Here is a 19,247-nt window from a genome sequence, read left to right as displayed (position 1 = left end):
GTAACAAGCGAAATTTACTACACTAGTGTTCACTGTTCAGAAGGTTTTTACCGGGAGTCGAATTATCCGCAGAGTTCCCCTCTTCTCCAAAACAAACTGATTAGACCTACAAAAAAACAAACAAACAACAACAAAAAAACAACTGAGTAAAGCAGTTTCATGTTACAAATCAGTGTTTCTCTTACCCCCCACTGGGGCTAACAACAAAATGTATTTTAGCCACTTTAAAAAGAGGTCAAAAACAGAGGTCTCTTCCTCTCCCAAACAAATGGACTACGTAAAAACACTGAATAAAGCAATTTCATGATTAAAAAAAAAAAAATCTGTGATTTTCCAACACTGCTCGTCATGAAGGAGTTCTTAGCTATGGTGGCAGACGCTAATGGCCCCATCCAGATCTAGTGTTTGGTTTGTCCGTTCTGGGCTTCTGTAGAGACATGGTGATGCATGGTGGACTCCTTGGACAAGGACCCGCTCCCTACTTAGATATAAACTGCTCATTCTAAGGTAACAAAAGCACAATGATTTGTATTTTCTTGTGATTATAAACTAAAGAACATATTTATTATATTATATTCTATGCATTCGACCTTTAAGTAGCTCTTTACGACTGTGTGAAGCAGTTAAGTTATTTAGTCTATTTAAAATTCATCACTTTCTTTCTGTATTTCTTTCTTTCATCCTTCTTAGTTTTGTTAACATACCTTATGTCTCCCTGCATATTTTGCACATGGCTGTAGAGCATCAGCAATGTTGAAGCCTTTTACGGCAGCGAGAATTACGGGATGACACACGGTGCGTAGGACACCAAATCATGGCATGAGAGCTGCATATTTGTGACTTTTGACAAGCAGGCCACGGCTACGTTGGACATGTTTGTGCACGCTAGCAGAGATCAGTGACACACCACAAAGCTCTGTCTCTCTTTCTGTCTCACACTCCCTCCCTCTCTTTCTCTCTGGTTCTGTGTGTGTAAGTGTGTGGGTGTGTGCATGTGTGTATGATAAACCCCACTGGTGGAGTAACAGTAGACTGGCAGTATTCCCAGACTGGGTTGCATTAGACATGCACACTAGCAAAGCTCTTCAGGTCGATGTTCTGACTCTCTCCAGCGCTGCAACTCTCTGGCATGACTAACCCGCAATACTTTGGAAACGGGAAAACAAAATCCAGATTCTGCCCAACGTTACATTAAAACAACTGGAGAAAAACTGAATCATACTTATTGCCCTGTGAGTGCTGTGTGTGTGTGTTTGCCCATCTGTCTGCCTGCATGCGTGAGTGTGTGTGCATCATCTGTGTGTGTGTGTTTAAGCAGGACACCAACATTGACTGTTCACTTATCATATTACCATCTGCATTATTTAAAGCTTCGATAAACAGTCTTATGCTGTGGAGACACTCTGTAGACGCTGAGAGGAGGGATGAGGTGGTGAGCTGGAGGTGTGATAGACAGTAACTCACAAATTAACATGCAGAATATTAACAGAACACAGTATAACATCTGTCTTTAGACCAGTGACTGTGGCATGACTGATGCATTGTGGGTTTGGGGGGGGGGGGGGGCTCCATGTTGGCCTACAGTTTGTTAATTAACACATTTTGGTGGCGTTGCTGCAATGAATGCCAGAACTGGCAGGGTTATCAAAATACTGAGACAGTGAGCTCACTCACACAGTGGTGAGGTCACTTACCAGAGTGTGGCAGCCTGACCAATCATCAGTCAGCCTATTATCATGGTATGCAGTGTTGCTATGAGTAACGGAGACAAGCACTGCCTCGCGGATCCCTAATGATGGTTGATGCACTGAGATGCTACCACTTGGCCGGTTCTCTTCCATTGTATTCTCCACACTTTCACCACCATCTCACTTTGTGCTGCTGAAGTTGATTTCAGGCATAAAGACTGAGTTCACTTGTATGTTTAAACATCATCTTCTCTCTTTTTCCCTCCTCCTCTTGTTTTCTGTCCCCTGCAGCAGTGTTTTCTGACTCATCCCCGTGGCAGGTGAGGGTAAACAAGCCGTAGGACTGAAACAATGTTAATTAACCAATCATTAACGAGTCGAGGCAGACCCCGGAGATCTAAGCAGTTGCCCACCCACCTGCGTCTCACCATTTCACTAACTGGACTGTTAATGACTAATCAGAGGCGAGAGCGATTAGATCGCCTCCTAACGAGAAGGATTTATGATTGCACGAGTCTATTACGCTTATATGGCTGAGGCCTTCACAGCGTTTACAGCTTTACAGGAACTGAGCCCCAGTCGAGTGGTGGAAGTATTCAGGTCCATTACTTAAGTAAAAGTAACAATAAAACAATGCAAAAAATACTCCTGAACGTACAAGTCCTGCCTTTAAACTCCTAAGTAAAAGTACAAGCATTTACGGCTTAACATAAAGCAAAAGTACACAGACTGATATATTACATTGTTAATATTGTTGCGTCAATATGTAAGTAATATCTTACTGTTGTAGCTGGTCTAAGTCCAGTGGTTCCAAACCTAGGGGTCGGGCCCCTCCAAAGGGTCACAAAATCAATCTGAGGGGTCCTGAGATGATCAATGCAGAGAAAAGAGGAAAAGTCAGGCTTAATATTTGTATTGACTTGGAATGTGGATTGGACTTTATGGTTCTTAACAGACTTCTTCGAGCCTTGAACAGTTATTTACAATGATAATTTGTGAAGTTTAAGCAGGAAATGTTTCTGTTGGAATGCTAAAATGCTAGAAATTACATTTTTATACAACTTTTTTGCAACAAATACAGTTTGAATGAAACATACAACTGGCTGAAATTTCTTTGCATAATGAGGAAATATCAGAAGTTGTTAATAATGAATGCATTCGGGGCGCCTGGTGGCTAAATTGAGCAGGTGCCCCATGTATAGAGGCTGTGTCCTCGCCGCAGTAGCCGCGGATTTGATGTCACCCCCCCCCAGCCCCCACTTCTTCACACTTGTGCGCTCCTATCAACTAAAGGCACAAACGCCCCAAAAAATCTTTAAAAAAAAAAAAAATACTGAACGCGTTCATAAAATGCTTAATGACAACATTTAACTACCAAAATAAACAATCTTGCATAATAATATCTATTGGCAGTGACTACTCCATTATTTAACCTTTAAATGGTAGCACTTGGTGAAGGTCAGGAAAAGATGTGGTCCACGTAAGTACAGAGAGCAGCAATTAGACTCAGGAGACACAACACGACCATCAGCATTCAGCCAAAACCAACATCCGTCCCTCATCTTTACCAAAGTGCTTTTGTTGCCTAAACGTGGATTCTGGTGTCTCTGCACTGCCCTTTTTACGTCTACATCTTCTCAACCACCTCCCAGTGACTCCAGTGGTTCATAAACTCTGTTTTTGTTTATCAGAATCAACAAGATCTCCTAAATTCAGAAAGAGAAATTTTTTTCCATGAAAATGTTTAACCCTATTAAAACCTTTCCCACAATTTTGAAATAATAATCTTGTAAATTCAGAAAAACAGAAATGTTTTTCAATGAAAAATTTATTCTCAGTAATTTCTAATTATAATAATCTAATAATAATCTTAATTCAGAAAAACAGGAAAAAAATTCCATGAAAAATTTAATCAGAATTCTGCGATAATATCAAATTAATAATCAAATTAATTCAGAAAAACAATAAAACATTTTTCCATTAATAATTTTCATGATTTCAGGATTCTGTGATAATTATCGCATTAATTTAATAAAAACAACAAACAACAAAAAAAACTTTGATACATTTATTGTTATTCTGAGATAATAATGTTATTAATTCTGTTAAAATCTTCACTCAGAAATTTAAGATAATGATCCTGTTAATTTAAAAAAAAGGAGCTGATTTTCTTTTCATTAAAACATTTCTCACAATTCTGAGATAATAATCTAATTAATTCAGAAAAGCAAGAGCTTTTTTCCTCATTGAAACATTTATCATAATACTGAGATAATAAACGTATTAATTCAGGAAAAATGGCAAATATTTCCCCCATGAAATCTTCTTTCAGAATTCCCAGATAATAATCTCTTTAAATCAGAAATACGAAGTAGATTTTTTTTTCACAGGTGAATGTATTATACTGATGTAGAAGTGTAACAGCAGCCCCCAAATAAACACAGTTATGTCTAAGAGGTCACAAGCCAAAAAAGGCTGCAAACCACTGGTTTAATACTGTATATACAAATACATTGTATATTTGATATATCTTATATTTTAATAGGCTATTATCACGTTTTAAATGTAATATCTTAATCTGAAAGACAACTTGTAACTAACTGTTGAATAAAGGTGGTGGAGTAAAAAGTACAATATTTCCTTCTGAATCGTAGTATGATATGAAAATAGCACAAGGTAAAAATATAATAATTGTCCTTAGGTACAGTACTTGAGTAGATACGCTTAGTTACTTTCCCCGACTGCTCAGGTCTCACAGGGGCTTGCACACACACTGGGGACACAGTTGACGACAGTTGTCAGTGTGTGCACCCACCTTCAAACGCCACCCAAACAGACGGACACCCTGACTCACTGAGCTGTATTCTCTTCCCCTCCGCTATCTTTGTGTATGAATGCTTACGGAGAGGAAACGATAGATGCAGACATTCCACAACCCATATTCCCCCTCACTCTATCTTGTTGCCATGGGAACCAAAGCAGACGGGAGACAGGTTCATATCGGCCTCCCTCAGGTCTCCAGTCACAGTCTCCTTCTCTCTCTCTCTCTCTCTCTTTCTCCCTCCCTCCCTCTCTCTGTGTGTGCTGTCAGAGCCGGCTGCTCCTGTGTGGGCCACTGATACTCGCTGATTAAAGGAAGTTATAATTTGATTTTCTCAGCAGGCGCCGTTTAATAGAGCAGTTTAACTAAAGCTGTGCCATCCCCAGGGCTTATAGAAGGGAGAGGGAGAGAAAGAAAGAGGGAGATATATATATATATGGAGAGAGAGGGAGAGAGGGAGAGAGGGAGTGGGTGAGGGAGAGAGGGAGAGTCATGCTAATCCCAAACACTGAGCAATCACCCCACCACTAAACTCTCCCACTCACTCTCCCTTTCTAATTCTGTTTGCCTATTTTACCGTCTCTCTCTCCCCCTCCGCGTCTCTCTGTTTCTCTCGCTCTTCCTCCGCCTATTAATCTGTGCTCTCCTCTCCCTCCTCCCCCATTTCTTCCTCCCTCTTTTAGTGAGGCAAACATGGGAGGGCTGGCTCCTCTATGTACAAGCTAGCTGTATTACTGGCCCATTGTGATAATAGCGTTTAATTATCCTCTCAGCTAAAATCAGCCCCATCACTCTGCTTCTCTTTCCCTCACCCCGCTTCCCACTCCTCCTCCCCCAACCACCACCCGTCTGTGATGTGTCTAATACTTCCCCTTACCGCCCTCTCTCCCCCCTCTCTTCTCCGTGCATCTCTCTTCTTCTCTACCCTGCCGCCACCGCCGCTCCCCCGCCCTGTTCTCCAGCTATTTCAGACCCATTTAGCGGGATAAGCATCTTGAGACAGACAGAGGGGTTTTTGCTCTCTTTCAGAGAGAAGCGAGGAGAGGATATGGAGACTGGCATCCTGGTGCCCGCCTCAGAATACCAAACAGGGGCCCGGGCATCTTAATATGCAGTGTGGGACAGAGGCTGAGATCAAAGAGAGGCACAGACAGACAGAGAGATGGGTTTGGGGGGGGTGGGAGGGGGATACAGAGACAGAGGAGAGAGAGAGAGAGAGACAGAGATGGAGAGGGAGGTGAGAAAGGGAGGGAGCGAGTCCTCTCATTTCTCCTCATCTGAGCATCCTTCACATCATCATTTCTGCTCCGCTCTCCTGCGTCACTCCCTTGACCCTTGGAAAAGAAAAAGAAAATCGACAGCTTCATTACCACAAATCTGCATGCATGCATTGGTGTGTTTTTTTTGTGTTCCAATGTGCGGATGGATGAGTGTATCACCCTCACACGTTTCTGTGCAACGGGGGTTTTGGATGGTGGCTCTACCTCTGCCACCTACCCAGCCCCTCTATCTCCTCAGTCAATTAAGATCGTGAGTAGCTGTCCCTGAAGCGGTGTAGACAGGCTAAATGAAAAGGCAGTGGATGTGAAATATGAATCATTAGAATACTGCAAGGACGGGCTGGGGGAAAAAAAGAGGGGGGAGAGGGAGGGAGGGTCTGGTAGAGAGATAAGGAGGAAAAGGAATGGAAGAGAAAGGGAGAGGAAGAATGAGAGAGCAGATAATAAAAGATTAACGTCACGCATCTCAGAGTGGTGGAATTTCAAAACCCTCCAGATCAAATTATTTATCCCTGTCTATAAAGGCAGATGAAGAGAGGGAAAAGAGCGGAAGATCAGGAGGAAGGGAGCTGGTGAAGGGGAAAAAACGAGTGAGGGGAGAGAAACGGAGTAGAATGGCGCGAAGATCTCGCTCACTCTCTTTGATGACGGTGCTGACAGCAAAACAAATACGGCGCGCGCGTGTGTGTGTGTGTGTGTGTGTTGTTTCTAAGACAGAAAAAGAGGGAGAGACGGAAAGAGAGAAAGTGCAGGCAGATGTCTGCATTCACTCTGTGGGAGGCTCAAGGCTGTTTGCCGAGGACGGGGAGACAAGAGAGGGAGAAAGAGAGAGAAAAGAAAGAAAGACGGAGAGAGACAGAGAGGGTAGGATTAAATGAAAACCTGTTTCCCTTTGATTCTTCACTAATTTGCAGCGAGATGAAGAGCGCAGAGAACAAACCACCTACGCAGCGCGGCGACACACCAAACCACACGCACGCATCACACACAGGCATCACTTGCCTAAGTCTCAATAGAGTTCACTCGGGCACACACACACACACACACACACACACACACACACACACACACACACACACACACACACACACACACACACACACACACAGAGTTACATTCAGCCTCACCGCCCTTCTCGCCAATGACATTGACATTTCTCTACATGGGCTGTGTAACCCCTGCTTGACTTCAGCGCCCCTCTATTTTTAATTCCCCGCTCATCCCTCCGCTCTGAGCTGCATTCTCCACTATCAGCCTTTGTATTTTTGCCTTTTATACATTTCCTGAAGTGAGAACCATTATACCACCACTACTCAAGAATACCAGCAGACTCTGTTGCCCAGATACACATTGACTAAACACTCCCGCGCACACACACGCACGCGCAGGCGCAAAGTCCTTCCTCATTAGCCCTGATTCCCCCTGAGTGACATCTTTAACAAAAGGATGCAGCCTCTGCCGCCATGGCAACAGCCTCCTCCATCTCTATGCGGTGCTTCAGACTGTTTACATGATGGGATCTCACTCTCTCCTTCCCTCTCACTCCATCAGCTTCCTGCGCTCTACCACTCCTCTCTTTCTCTTCTATTTGTCTTTCTCTTGTCACAATTTCTGTCCTCCTCTGTCTCAAGCTTCTTTTTCTAGCTTCTCTCGCCTGCTGCCTTACTGCTGGTGTTATCTTTACAAGGCTAAGTTTTTTTTTTTCTCCCCCCGAACCCTTAAGGACAGTCGGTTGAGACCACCTGCTTGCCAATCAGAAAGTGATATGTAGGTCTAAGAAAGAGAGAGAGGGACAATAAAAAGACAAAGAAAGAGCGACACAGATGAGTGTGTGCATGTGATTAAGTGTGTGTGTGTGACCATGCATGTGTGTGTGAAATAGAGTGTGAGGGGGCTTCCAGGAGACTCTGATATCTAGGCCACGGGAGTCCAAGGCAGCCAGTGTGTCTGGTGTCACAGCAAATCAACTGTCAGCTGTACACCACCTGCCTGCCCACACATGCCCGCACGCACGCACGCACACACACACACACACACACAAACACACACACCCAAAGTCTGAGGAGAAGAGACTAAGAATAGAACACCCGGAGAGTGTTTCTTCCCTCTCTCTCTGCTCTCCTCCTGCCACCGTCAGCGGTGTTTTGCAAGTGGCCTCCACCACGATACGAATCTTTTCTGTCTTCCACCCTCTCCCCAGAGCTCGGCCCAGCCCTCCTCTCCCACAGCGAAATGAGTCACCTGCACTCCTTCTCTCCTCTCCGCTTCTAAGGTGTACAGTAGCTGTTGAGGTCTTATCTTTCATTTTTTTTCGAAAAGGAAAAAGCAAAGGCGTCATCTAATAGCCCTCCGGTGTGTTCAGCTTTTATTGACAGAGCGGGGAGGGAGGAAAGGGATGCGAAAGCTGTGAAAACACCAGAGAGACGCTTCTGAAGCGGGATTCGATCTGAAGGCCAGCAGGGGTGTGCGTGCGGTTTCGGAGGCCGCAACCACTGAGCGGTCTCCGGGGAGGGTTTTCAGATCCTGTGTGCACATTAATGTGTGCGACCCAGAGATGTTACACGCAAGATGGAGTGCAATTGTCTCCGCTTTCAGCAGGAGGAATGGTTAGGCCCTCCGTAGCATCTGAATCCACATAATGCATACGCTCGGTGTGTGTGGGCACGTACACAGAGAGGTGTGTGAGCGCTTGCTTACATGCGGTGCTGAGTGTATTTATGTGTGTGTGTTTGTGTGTGTGGTGTGCTGCTCTCAGTCTGGTCCCTCTGTTTCTCTGCTGTCTGTGGCCTCCTCTTCCCCATGAATACTAATGTGCTTCAAACCCCAGAGATCAACCCTCCTCCCTTTCCCTTCCTTCCCTCCCTCCCTCCCTCTGCCAGCCTCCCTCCCTCTTTCCATCCCTGCCTTCCTCCATCACAGTCTTCATTCATTTCTCTGCCCCCTTTACCTTTCAACTTTCCCTCTCTTTCATCTATCCTTTTACACTCCCATCTTTTTCTCCTCCCCAAACGCCCTCCTTTGCTTCCTCTTCCCCTGACTTATTTCCTCATCCTTCCCTCCCTCTTCCTTTAGCCTTTCCTCCCCTTCGTTTTTATCTCTTCCTCTTTTCATCCTCTCCTTTCCTCACCTCAACTCTCATCACATCTCTGCTTTTCCTCCTCCTTCATTTCACGTTACATTGCACAACTCTTCTTTTATCATCACCTCCTCAGTAACCTCTCTTCTCCTTGCTTCTCTTCTCTCATTTCGTTTACTCTCCTCTCCTAAACTCCCCTCTTTCCTTTTCTCTCCTTTCCTCCTCTTTTTCTTTTCTCTTCTTGACCCCCTGTTTCATTTTCTCCACTCCTTCACTCTCTTCTCTCCTTTCCTTCTTTCAAGTCCCCTATCTCGTCCTCCTCCTATTCTTTCCTCTCCCCTCTGTCTTCCATCCTCTCTTTCCTTCTCTCCTCTCCTTTTTGCCCCCTTCTCCTTTTCTCTCCTTTTTCTCTTATCCTGTTTCACCCCCTCACCTTCTTGCACCTCCTTTTCTCCCCCTTCTCTTTTTCTCTCCTCTCCTTCCCTTATCCCTTTCATTTTGTCTCCTAACCTCTCTCTCCTCTCACCTCCCCCTTCTCTTTATTTTTCTCTCATTTTGTCTCTTGTTCTCTCTTTCCTTTTCTCCTCTCCTTTTTGTCCCCTTCTCTTTTCTCCTATCCGGTTTCACCCCCTCATCTTCTTGCATCTCCTTTTCTCTCCACTTCTGCTCTCCTCTATTTCTCTCATTTTGTCTCCTACCCTCTTTCCTTCTCCCCTCTTCACTTTTTCTCTCCTCTCCTCTTTTTCTCTATTTTTTTCCTATTCTCTCCTCACCTCCTTTCATCTCCTTTTCTCTCTTTTCTTTTCTCTCCTCTTCTCTTTTCCTCTATTTTCATCTCCCATTCTGTCTTTCCTCTCCTCACTATTTACCTCTCCTTTTTGCTCACCTACTTTCTTTTCCTCTCTTTTTGTCTCATATCCCCTTTCCTCCTCCCCTCTCCTTTTTGCTCTCCTTCTCTCCTCTTTTCTTCCCTCTCTTCCTTCCCTTTTTCCTCCTATCTTCTCTTTCCTCCACTGTCCTTCTCTTCTCTTCTCTTCTTCCTCCCCCCTTATTTGCTCTCCTAACCTCTCTTTCCTCTCATCACCTTCTCTCCTCTTTTTCTCTCCTCTCCTTTTTCTCTCATTTTGTCTGCTGTCCTTTCCTGTCCCTCTCCTCTTCACTTCTTCCCTCCCCTCTCCATTCCTCTTTCCTCTCCCCCGTCCTCTCTCCTCATCTCTCCTCTCCTACCTTGTCCCCTCCGTTCTTTACAGTACACCTCCTCAAGAGGACATGTAAATGAGGTCAGCACAGTCGAGCACATCCACCGCATCACTCAGGTGTGTGCGTAGGTGTGCACACAGACATGCACAAATCATACGTGTAAGTCCAAAGAATTTGTGTGTGTATTCATTACGGGTTGCGTGTGTGTGTGTGTGCGCGCGGTGCGTTCCAGTCTTAATAAAGAATTTCCTCTCTTAAGCTGTATACCAGTGAACCAAGTGCTCCAATTACATAAACGCCTTCACCCCAATACATTTTGACATCCTGAAAATTATTCACGGCCTAATTCATTTAAAATTGCATCCCGTTTCTTGGCCTCCTTTTTTTTTTTTTTTTTTAACCACAAGTCCTGGAAACAGATGATGAGCAGGGGTGAAGGGATGAGAGGAGCTTTCAGTTCCTTGTGTAACATAAAGGCTGCTGCTCTTTTCGGTAGCCTGCTGCTGCTGCTGCTGCTGACTGGACGCTCTCAAACTTTACTGCTTTTCCACACACACACACAGAACGGATGAGTGTGGAAATAAAACCCTGAGACTGCCAACAGCAGCGTGTGCATTTGTGAGAATAAGAGAGAGACGGGGCGGGAGTGAGTGAAAGGGAAGAAAATGGGAGGAGATGAGGAGGAGAGTTTGTAGTTCAGTTATTTCGAGTAGAAAGTTTTTAGGGGGGGAGTGTGTTCATCATTAAGACCAGTCGGTTTGGGTTGTACGATATTCCCTGTTTGTCAGCAAGCAGCAGAAATATGTGTGTTTGTGTGTGTGTGTTTGTTCAGCGGCGGCACTGGGAATAATGAAGCCAGAGAAGAGGAATCCTGCAGGAATCCATCTCCGTCTGCATTCCTCCTGATGCAGAGCTGAGAGCAGTCAGAAGCAGAAAGCAACAGGCTACTGGAGATTGACCCCGTGCACACACACACGCACGCACACACGCATTCTTAGGACAATAACAGCCTCTACCGGGGAGAAAACACATAACATGACCACACTCAAAACACGCAGAGACAATCGCATGTAAAAAAAAAAACCCACCCACAGACTGGGCTCGACACACACATAAATAGCGCAAACAGGATACACACAGATTGTTAGTAAACAGATTAAATTGGAGAAGCTATTCACACTGGCATGCATGCAGAGACACACACACACACACAGACACAAATATGCAGATATGAGCATCTGTGTGTGTGCATGCTCACACACACGCAATTCACACTGCAGGACCACTTCAGGTTTCATCATCTTCTTTTCCTTTTTTTTTTTTTTTTGCTTTCTTTCTCTTGAGAGCTGGGGAGGAGGGGGTGTCTCATTCCCTCTCTTTTGTTGCTGCTGGGGAGAGAGAGAGCACATATCCATACTGAACGCTCTCTCCAGCCCCATTCACACCCACACACACACACTGCTCCCTCCCTCTCCCCTCTCCTCTCCTCTCCCCACACACACACACATCCACAAAGATACAACATCAAAGAGCCGCCACCGCCGAAGGATTACTTCAGCCACACACTGGCTCCTCAATCCGGGTCTGTTCCTCTTGTGGAACCCCCCTCTCGCCTGGCTGCACTTGGTACGGCCCAAACATTCCTGCCAAGTAGCTTTCACACATGGAGGGGAAGCTTGTCTCAAGCAATTGCTGACAAGCTACAAACAAGACAGCCTCCCTTTCCCTCTCTCTCCCCTTTCTCCCCCCTCCTCTCTCTTTCTCTCACCCCTGCAACCCAGGTCTGCTCCGCTCCTTACCCTCTCCATCCCCCCTTCTTTTCCCTCCTCTCTCCGTCTCCCCCTTTCCTCCCTCCCCCCTCTTCTCTCTCAATCTCTCTCTCTGAGAATGTGGGGGCCCCACTAGCATAAATTGTCAGCTGTTCCTGGGCGTACTCTCCATGGCTCCCTAAACTCACATAAGCCTACATATGCAGTCGCTGGTGGGACAAGGGTAACCCAAGTAAGCCCTGTTGGTTACGAGTCTGAAAAAGTATACCGAGGCCCCCGAATAATGCTGCAGTGTGAAGGCACTCAGAGTTTTACTCTATAATAAGCTGCAACAGATACTCAGGCTAATGGTATTTCAGGGTTAACATCATCATACTTTGGCCTTTTTAATGCATTAATGTAAACACCTACGCAACATTATTAGTCTGAATCTTTACGCACGAGCGGTGTCACACTAGTACTATCGCTTTCCTTACTGCTGAGCAAATACAGTTTATTCAAAGCAACAACTCACAAACAGGGTCACTCACGCTGACCTTTTGAGAGTTAACTGGCCTTTTCACAGTTTTTCTTATAATAATCACCGTGATGCCCACTTTTAGGAATATTAACCACTTGAAACCTGATCAACATCAGTTTTGTTGTGCTGTATGGAAATGCCCTCACACCCTTGAACCCTGGGCAAACTGGTTTGAATTCTTTCAAAAACATGGGGGAAAGGCAATGAGCAACTTGGCAAGAAATAGCCTGCAAACTGCAAGAAGTTAGCATAAGGTGACAAGAAAAAAACCCGATTTTTTTTTTTAAAGGAACATTTTTAAAATCTAGGGATAAATGTTCAGAAAACTGTATTGGATTATAATTCTATATTGAAAAATGTAAACATTTTTACCTCTTTTTCTTTAATTTTTTAAAGGATTTTAGTTGTTCACTTTTTTGTGCTTATTTTCAGGTAATCTTCTATTTCTTTTTCATTTTTCTAAAAAAGAAAAAGTAATTTTCTTTTTTAAAACTAATTTCCTGCTAATTTTTGGACCAGATCTTGTTGGGTTGAAAGCAATGATCAGCTCATGTTTTTCAAAGAAGTCAAACCAATTTGTTCAGGTTTCAAAGGGTTAAACTGAAGAACATGAAGGTAATTCATATTTTTCTGTTAGCCAGAGGTCGTCGAAGATTTTCCACTTAAAAAAATAATCACGCATTTTGGTACTTTGGTCAATAGTTGTTTTTTTTTTAAGTGTGCCCTATGAAAAACGTACTTCTAGTCATTCCCTCGCTCTCAGATCCTCCACATTGGGGGTGTCTGGAGGTTTCCAGAGGTAGGGGTTAATACGGCTGGAACCATTTTGCATTGTATTCTTATTGTTACTGGGCAGCCATTGTTATCCACTAGTGCAGGCTGTCATCTAGTGTCAGGTTTGGGTACTGTCTGCTGTTATGAAGCAACATGTTTGGTTTTTTTTTCCCTTTTCTTCGAGAAGCACAAAATCAGACTTTGAAGCAGTCGTTGGCAACTATTATTAAAATAATAATAATAATATAAATAAATAAATGTTTTGATACATTTGCTGTCATTTTATTCACATAGCAATAGATGAGACCAATAATCTGTGGAAAAAAATCTCTGCCTACTCTATTGTCTTGAAGCATTTCTAATGCTTGACAGAACGAAAACAACCAATCAGAGCCGAGGAGTCTCTAACGCAGCTGTCAATCATGTTAATCGCTGCTCATGAACTGCTGTCAAACTGTCAAACCTGACAGTGTTGATTGAATATGAATCAAGGTTCTTTTAATGCATTGACTATTTTGGACCCCAAATATTTTCAGAAATATATATTATATATTTTAGTGTACTGTTTAGGTGGAAGTAAGAACATGGCAGAGAGGTCACAAACTTTGTCATTTTACAGCTAAAAAGCACACCAAAATATGTTTCTGAAAACAATGAAGGTGAGAAACAGGCAAGGCAGTAACAGTCTTTATTCATATTTGATCAGTGCTGCCTAGTTTGACAGTTTGACAGCAGATCACTGGTATTGATTGACATGATTGACAACTACTTGAGAGACTCCTCAGCTCTAACTGGTTGTTTTCTGCGTGCCGATTCTAGCCAATGCCATTGAAAGCAGTAGGAAGATTATCTGTCATTCACAGATTATCTGTCTCGTGCACTTTTTTTCAGAATATAGTGACAGTTTCAGCAAATATGATCAGAATTTCTTAAAATGTACCAGAAGTAGCTTTAAATTTGATAAGCACCTGTTTAAAATGTGCAACAGCAGAAACAAGACAGCAGAAGTAAGAAATGAGAGAGAGAGAGAATAAATTATCAAAAAGCAGCAAAATGTCAAGAAAACTATATTACTATATTAACTGTATTTATAATCATTGTAACTTCATGTTTAAAATTATTTTTACAGAATTTTGTGTTTTTAATTTTAGCCATATTTTGGGCCATTTCGTTTGAATTTTCGCTGATTTTTATATAGCTTCTTTTTTCTACTTTTTACTTTTTTCCTGCTAATTTTGGGGTCCCTTCTTGTTAAGTTGCTCATTGCCTCCTTTTCATTTTTTAAAATAAATCAAGTCAATTTGCCCAAGTTTCAAAGGGTTAACGGAGAGAGAAATATGAATGTAAATGTAGTTTATTGCTGAGTGTAACACGGGATGAACAAAGAAGTTTCTGCTCCCTCTGTCTGTCCGGTTTGATGAGTATTCTCATTACGGCAAAATACACAAGTGAGATTTCTTTGCTAAAATATTCTCTTTTGACTCGTCCTTTTTCCAGCTTTGGAGAGCTGAGCAAAGATGCAGAGCAACTTGAGTTTTACCAACTTTCCTTAAAAAACACAGAAGTTTGCAAATGCTGAGGTTTCGACATGTTTGATTTGATTTTCATTTTGATTTTCAAATTCTACTTGTGCATGTCAATGTCTAAAAGACTCAAGCTTTTTTCAGCAATTGATTATGGTGATATTTTATATATTCATGCAAATTCATCTTCCTTGAATGTGTTAGATTCAGTGCACTGTGATTTGTCTCTGCCTCAAGGTTCAACACACACTGAAGTTTGTCTGAGAAATTTGTTTTATCGTCTTTATACAACTGTAGAACTGAAAACAGTTTTTTTTTTGTTTTCTTTATAAAGCCATATTACATGAACTGACTGCTTATTGATGTTCTCTATTGACTCCTAAAACTATCAGTAGCTGCAACCTTCAGTCATGCTGACAACTTATGTATGTCATTACTCGCACCTACACTGACTTTGGTGAAAGTGCTGCGAATATTCCTGGCAAAACAAAGGTTAAAAACAATAAATGAAAAAGTTTTGTTGACATTTATTCACACCAGCGCTTAAATGCAGCATGGATTTTTGGATTGTAGAATGTTAAGAGTTTCAGACCCTACATACAATTGTTGCCTGCTGTCATGCGATTTGTGCATGCAGTAAATCTGCAAGTAAATAAATAATAAAATAAGAATAATAAAATAAAATAGAGTCCAACTATTTTTATGCACTTGCTGCTGTGCATATCAGATCATCTTGTCATGCCTTGTGAGGACTTGACTGTTTGAACATGTTCACAAAAACAGTACATAAAAATGATTATGGGAGCAAAGAAAGATGTGCAGATTCTACTTTTTTTGCCATGAAATATTTTTAGACATTAACATGCAAAAGAAGCATTTTAAAAGGAAATGTTAGATTAATGAACTTCACATTTGAAATAAAATCCACACAGAGTACTTAACATTTATTCATGTATTTATTCATGAATCATCTGTCACTATTGAAACTAATGTCACTCCGTAGAGAGGCAGATGGGATAAACAAATGAGTAAAGACTGCAGAGTGAGGCAGTAACTGAGGGAGGACGAGATTTAACTTGAACTCCATCTGCACCTCCCACTGTCTATAATGCGCTTTTACTCTTTGCAGCACCTTCAGCCTCCAGCTCACCCTGACTTTAGAAGCTCTTTTATACTGACAGTACATCAAATCACACATCTGTGTCTGTGCCTACTTTTCCCATGCTCATGCTCACATTTTTCTGTTTTTACACGATTTCTGATCTGCTCTGATCTGCATCATCTTTTTATTTAAGCAGTGCAGTTTTCCTGCATATGCCCCCCTGTCCTTCGATGTTTTATTATTATGCTAATATTAATGAGAACAGGACAAAATGCAAATGTGCCTTGTCACTTTCTGTTCTGTACATGTGATTAACATCTGCAATTTGAATGCATTTGATTTAGGTGAGTAATACCGCACACCTACGTACTTTCCCCCAAATTCATGAATATTTTTGAACATCCAGTGTGCTTCATTATATTTATTAAATAGCCTCAATTTTGATGTTTTTTTTCATATTAAACACTGCTTCATTCCACAACTCAAATGCCTGATTTCAATGCTTTTCATATTGTCCTCACAATGTAACCTGTTGTGTCGCAATTTTTTTCCCTTCTTTGTATCCTAATAATATTCATCATAGTTTATTGCTGTAATGCCCAAATCTCATCCAGAGAGATCATCAAAGTTTTCAAAATTAATTGACCGTGAGTCTGTATTTCATCTTGTCTTGCCGCACATGTGAGAACACAAAGTCCTCCATTTTTGCTGCAGATGAGTCAGTTAGAAAGGATGCAAAGAAGTGATTCATACCTAAAGCTCGTCCTCATTCGTCCTGGATCACGACCTCCGCAGACAGAAATCCTCCTCCTGACTGGATAAAAACCGCGCCAAACCCACTGCAGATGGACAAGATGGTTAATATGTTGGTTGGAAATATTTTCTCTCTTGTATAGGGCTGCATGTCACAATTATTTTCTGTCTTATAATTTTAGAATTGTTTGGTCTACGATATGTCAGAAAATGGGGAAAAATGTTAAAGAGACAGTTCATACCCAAATCAAAAATACCTAGTTTCCTTTTACCCGTGGTCTATATTGTTTTTGTGTGAAAAAAAAAAGAAGAAAATTCTCCACAAGATCTGTGGATTATCTGGAGTCATGATTTCTGGAAAGTGACATTGCCGTTGGGTTTTTCAGATTTAATTTATTGATTTATTTATGTTATTTTATTTTTTTACACTGTAAGCACCACAAGCTGAGTGCCATCTAGTTCCGTGATTCTCAAGAGAAGGCCGACATTTCCACGGCTGATACCTCAAACACTCACAACAAAACAATCGAGACTGATAAATAGCACAGCTAAGAGGAAAAATGTTTCAGTTTTGATTTGGGGGTGAACTGTCCCTGACAGCTTCTAATGCACTTTAAGTATTAAAAATACCCAATGCAGAAAAATCTTAAAAAAGAAAAGAAAAGAAAAAAAAAAAGCAAATCAACCTAATACATTCCAAAGGGGGAAAAATCTAAAAAAATAATAATAAAAAAATATCCAAAACAACTCAAAATCATAGAAAAATAAGAAAACATACAAGAAACTCAAAATAATTTTAAGAAAATCCACTCCCCAAAGCTCAAAATGATCAAATACAAGACATTTTACACATACACACACAAAAGAAATTAAAAACACAAAAATCTTAAATGTTTACCAAAATAGTAGGCAATTATTTTTCTTTGAATTTACTGACTGATAAAGCAATTAATTGGCAATTCAAATGATAAACAGAATATTTTATAATTTTTTCTTGTGTTTTTTATTCAAAATTCTTGACATTTAAAGCAACTAAAGCTGTCAGATGATTGTAGAGAAGTAAAAAGTACAATATTTCCCTCTGAGATGTAGAGGGGTCAAAGTATTAAGTGGCATGACATGAAAATACTCAAGTAAAGTAAGAGTACCTCAAATTCATTCTTAAGTACAGTACTTTAGTAAATGTACTTGGTTATATTCCACCACTGCACGCGCGTGCACACACGCACGTACCTCCCGGTAACTTCGCCGACTCAAACGCCCGGTGAACAAGCGCGTGACATTAAGCTAACGTTATTAGCCTAACCTTAAATTCTTTACCAATTCACAATTTTAACTTTCCACATCCACCACAGTCTGTTTACCTTTGCAGAGGAGTTCAAAGAAGTCCTCACGTGACGACGCTGGCGCGAGCAGGAGGCACGAGACCGACGTTGTGTTGCTGTTTGTTTGCAGTCCATTTGTCAACCATCCCTTTCTTCATATTTGGGTGAAGGCAAGGGGGGTTTAGTCAGCTGCTCTGATTGGTCCACCTCTTCTTCTACTTTTACTTTTCAGCAGACTAGTCGCCGCTGCCTGTTACATACATTTTTAGAAACTTTTTAATAATAGTTTGTAAAACAGTACATCAAAGTGGTCAGTACAAACATTAACAAATTAAAATAACGAGACAATTAGGCACAAACCGGACAGACATAAAATAAAATAAAATAAAATAAAATAAAAATAAAATAAAATAAAATAAAATAAAATAAAATAGACATAAGTATGAGCACACACAGGGGTGTACCTGTTTAGTTTTTTGGGGTTTTTTTTTTCTAAGTTTTAAATTCTTTAACATATGTGTCTAGATCTGATTTTTGAACACTGTATATTGGTTTAATTTCTTCAAGAAAATGATCTTATCGCTAAAATTCAGCTAAAATAATGAGAAATTCTATATATATTGTTCATTCTTGGAGACATTTTGATTTTTGAATATTAACAAATATTTCAGTGAAATGTTTTTTTTTTTTCCCCAAAATGGCACATGTATATAAAAAAATAACCGTTTTAATGTTTCTAGCATATTGTTATACACTGTTGCATTTGTCATTCATATCAGGTATGTATCTGTGTTGATTTTATATAAGTAACTCTTTGATTTTGTTATGCAGAACATAGTTGTAAGGAAGAGTAAATACTGTATTCTATGTTTCACCACCAAGAGCCTGGTTTGCCCTTTAATATTTTCAGGTGCTTGGAATAAACTAATTTCTAAATAAAGTATTGTTGAATTTTCTTGTCAAAAATCAAATCTTGTCTGCTTTAGTCTGTACGTGCACAGTTGAACTCAGAGGTGTCACCAGTTTTTTGCATACTTTAGGCTGGATTATTCCAACAAAGATGAACTTTTAAACCTGATAAAATCATGACTTAATTATGACACTTGTCCCTATTGATTAAACTCAGTTTAAATTCTGTTGACATAAATAAACTTGGCTTTACAAAACCAAGTTTAATTTTTAATGTTGCAAGAGAGCTCTGCTGTATTTTAAATTTGGATTTACTCATTGTAAACCTGGTTTTACAAAATAAATGAATCCTTGTTGGTGCAACCCAGCCTTAGAGTGACAAATTGTACCAGTGTACTTCGCCGTCAAAATGCATACATTATATGTAAAATATATGTTCTAGGTTGGAAGGTCTGGAGTGTACAGTGCATATATAAAACATGCAATTAAGGCAAGAATAACAAGAAA

At 41.2% G+C, this 19,247-nt stretch overlaps 1 long non-coding RNA gene across 1 annotated transcript; it reads right to left on the bottom strand.

Annotated features, from left to right (window-relative positions):
* Positions 1-2,480: 2,480 nt before the first annotated feature.
* LOC121948717 lies at positions 2,481-17,938 on the bottom strand. The gene is made up of 3 exons (XR_006106176.1): positions 17,871-17,938; positions 16,507-16,592; positions 2,481-2,552 (listed from the first exon to the last, which is right to left on the bottom strand). It is a non-coding gene; the product is annotated as an uncharacterized LOC121948717 (long non-coding RNA).
* Between the last annotated feature and the right edge of the window lie 1,309 nt (positions 17,939-19,247).

The sequence above is a fragment of the Plectropomus leopardus genome, chromosome 10, assembly GCF_008729295.1.
Source record: "Plectropomus leopardus isolate mb chromosome 10, YSFRI_Pleo_2.0, whole genome shotgun sequence".
In the NCBI taxonomy this organism is placed as follows: domain Eukaryota; kingdom Metazoa; phylum Chordata; class Actinopteri; order Perciformes; family Serranidae; genus Plectropomus; species Plectropomus leopardus.
Note: the sequence above shows the minus strand (reverse complement) of the source record. Positions and strands in the feature narration are given on the sequence as shown.